The sequence below is a fragment of the Agelaius tricolor genome, unplaced genomic scaffold, assembly GCF_023055355.1.
Source record: "Agelaius tricolor isolate 1412-34295 unplaced genomic scaffold, bAgeTri1.0.p SCAF_30, whole genome shotgun sequence".
Taxonomy (NCBI): Eukaryota; Metazoa; Chordata; class Aves; order Passeriformes; family Icteridae; genus Agelaius; species Agelaius tricolor.
Window position 1 is genome coordinate 4,764,899 of NW_027269290.1, and position 3,624 is coordinate 4,768,522.

Genomic DNA, 3,624 nt, shown 5'->3' on the forward strand with positions numbered 1-3,624 from the left:
CCCCGGTGCCACTGAGCAGGGCCGGGCACCACGAGCCCGGGGGTCCCTTCCCCGTCCATCCCGGGCTCCGGGGGTCCCCCGGCTCGTTCCCCCTCCCATCCCCGCACCCTCCCCGCCTCCCGCACCTTCTGCCGCGCTGAAACGGGGCCAGCGCGTCTGCTCAGCTGCTGGCCCATCCCCGGGCTGGGAAATGCCAACGGCAGCGACGCCGGGGGAGTGGGGGACAGGGGGGGATCCCTCTGCGCTCGCTTCCCCTCGGCTGCTCATTTCAAACCTTCTCTCAAGCAGAAATGAGTCCCATTAATCAGGAGTGCGCTCGCAGCCCCGCGGAATCGAATTCCAGCAGTGGCAGCGGGGAGGACGCGGTGCCAGAGCCGCTGCTGGGGGAAAAGGGAACCGGGAGCTCCCCGAAATTCATCTGCCCTTGATAAAAATGCCGGGAGATGCCCGTGATAAACGGGGGAGAACGCCCGGAGCGTCCCGTGAGGCTGGAGCTGCCCCGGGGGTGGCACTGCAGGGACAGGGACAGGGCAGGGAGGGATTTTGTGCTTGAAACTGGGCAAAACAGGTGAATTTTGCTCCCTGAAAAACTCCTTCCTTCCTCTCCTTCCTTCCTTCCTTCCTTCCTTCCTTCCTTCCTTCCTTCCTTCCTTCCTTCCTTCCTTCCTTCCTTCCTTCCTTCCTTCCTTCCTTCCTTCCTTCCTTCCTTCCTTCCTTCCTTCCTTCCTTCCTTCCTTCCCCCCTTTTCCCCTTTTCCCCTTTTTTCCCTTCTCCTTCCCTTTTCCCCACCCTTTTTGCACTTTTCCCCTTCCCTTCCCTTCCCTTCCCTTCCCTTCCCTTCCCTTCCCTTCCCTTCCCTTCCCTTCCCTTCCCTTCCCTTCCCTTCCCTTCCCTTCCCTTCCCTGTTTTTTTCTGTTTTTTCTGCACATTTTATGGCAAAGGAAATCCCCTGAGGAGCTGGATGAGAAACCCCCCCCGAATTCCTTCAAAACCCCCAAAATGTGTGGCAATAATTGTGTCTCCCTGCGTGCCCCCAGCCCCATGGGGGGGACCTTGCTGTCCCTGGCATGTCCCAGTGCCCACCGTGGCAGGGAGCTCTGGGCAGCCAGGCCAAGGGAATATTGATGGGTTTCACAGCAGAACCTGACAGAGCCTATTCTGGCCGTGTAATGAAGACTGATGATCCCATCCTCTCGCCCTGCTGCTGTGGGGAAAAGGGAAATTATTCTCTGCATCCTGCAGGGAGACTCCACAGCCATCCAGGCCTTGCCTCGTCTCGTTCCCGCTGGGTTTCCCTTCCTCCCATCCTCATGGATCCTTCCCAGAGCTCCCTTATCCCATCCCAGCACACGGATCTGGTGCTGGTCCACACCATGGGGATGAAGATTTCACCACCAGGATGAGCTGGGGGAGGATTTGTTGTGGATGGAATTTCTTTTCCATCTCCCACCCCAGAGTCAGCCATAGAAATGAGTTGAAATGGGTCAGGGTTTAAAGGAAAAATAAGCAACCTTGCCTATTATTTTTATTTTTTATTTTTTAATTTCTCTTGTGGCTTTTAGCCTTTAGGGTTGGTGTTTTCAGGCTTTTCTCAGCAAAAATGCTGAAATGTTCTGAGGTCAGGGCTGGATCACAAGGCTGGGGGGAAAAAGAGGGAAAACCCAACTGCTGGAATGCACGAGGTGTGAAAGGATTTCAAAGGAACCGTCCCTTCCACACCTCCAGGGATCTGAGGGCTCCCACTGCTCCATCAGACTCAAGCATCCTCACATTCCAGGGGTGCTCTGCATTCCTGGGATCTTCCAGCCCAGCTCCATCCTGGGAAAGCACCAAGTGAATTTATTTTAAAATCTCGTTTTGACACCCGGAGCCTGCTTTGACTGCTCTGGGATGGGATCTCTGTTGTTCCCACCAATATCCCGAGCTCCATCCAGAGGATTTCTTGGAAGGGGACAAATCAATTCTTGTGGAACCCGAGGGGGAAATCCTGCAGCAAAAAGATGCATTCCCTGAGCCCACTCGGATATTCATGGCCCAGCAATTCCTCCTTTTCTCAGCTCGGGGAACAGAATTTCATCAGTAATTCAACACCACGGTGAGAGGAGAGCCGGGCAAGGCTCAGGGGAGGCGAGGAAATCACAGCGCTCCGGAATTCTGAATTAAACACTCCAAAAATAAAACACCTCAGCCACCTGCCTGCCCATCACGGGACGCAGAACCACAACAAGGCGCCTTTGGGTGGGCTGGGGGATAATTTTGATATTTTTGGCGTGGGGTGATTTGGGGAAAGAGCTTTGGGAGCAATCCCTGGGCTGCCAGGAGCGCATCCCGCTATTCCACAGCCGCCTTTTCCCGCTGCTGGCTGCCGAGTTCTGCTGAAAACATCTGGCAAAGTTGAGCACCAGGGGCGAGGGGAAGGCCGGGCTGACAGCTCCTGCGAGATCCACGCCGGCAGCGTCATTCCCGGCTGAAAGCTCCCTCACAAAGGCAAGGGATGGAAGCAAATCTTAAATGACACATTTATTTTTGTCGTCTATTTATTAGCTCAGAGCAAAAGTCCTGCTGCGCTGCATTATGGGGGATTATGCAAATGAGGGACATCAAGACAATTAAAAAAATAAAAAAAAATAAAAATAAAGGCCCAAGTGAGCACAATGTCAGAGCGGAGCAGATGTTGGAGAGGGCTCAGCCCACTCCTGGACCTCCTGCTCTGGCAATCCCATGCCCAGGTCCAACATTATCCCCCCATCCCAACCCTCCTGGCTCGCTGGACAAGCCCAGCAGCTCATTAGGCCCGGCAGTTAATGAGCTGCCCGGCGCATCAGGGGAATCCATCAATGATCCCACCTTTATTTAAGGGGAGGGTGCGCAGGATGGAACCCCCTGCTCCATCCTCACCGCAGCCCTGCAGCCGAAATGAACGGCTGAAATTCGGATTTTGGGGGTTATTTAGAGGGCAGAGAGCACGGAGGATCCTTGCTCACCCCCAGGGGCCTCCCGTGTGCCCGGGGCAGAGCAGCCCCGCTCCCGCTGGGGCTGAGGCGATGCCACGGGAGGAGGATCTGGCTCCCGAGCCCGCCTAAATCCCCGCTGAATCCCCCCTTATTCCGCTGCCAGCCGGGATTTGGGAGAGCTGAGGTGCAGGGATAGCAACGAAAATGAGAGGGAAAAAAAAAGTCCCAAATCCCACTCGTCTTTGCTTTGCCAAGCCCCGGAGGACTCGGGGTGGGTTTGGGATTTAATCCTGTCTGAACCCCGCTGGTTGGAGGCTGAGGTGACCCAGGGACAGCTCCTGGAAGCGGGAAAACGCCGTTTTCCCCCCAAAAAAACCCTTGGAAGCCGCAGGGGAAGCCGCTTCCACCCTCACCCCGCTAATTACACTCATTAGGGCAGCAATGAACTCCCAGCCCGAACTAGCCCAGCTATTTTTAATTCCCCTCCCTGCTCAAAACGCGGGGAGCTCGGGTGGGCTTTTTTTTTTTTTTTTTTTCCCCTTTGGAAAAGGGGAATTTTCTCCTCCCAGGTCAGAGGCTCTTTTGTGTCTGCTCGGCTGCGAGACGGGGCCGGAGACAAAGCAGGAAGGGGGGAAAGCGGGAGAAAAACCCAGCCGGGAAAAGCAGCGGA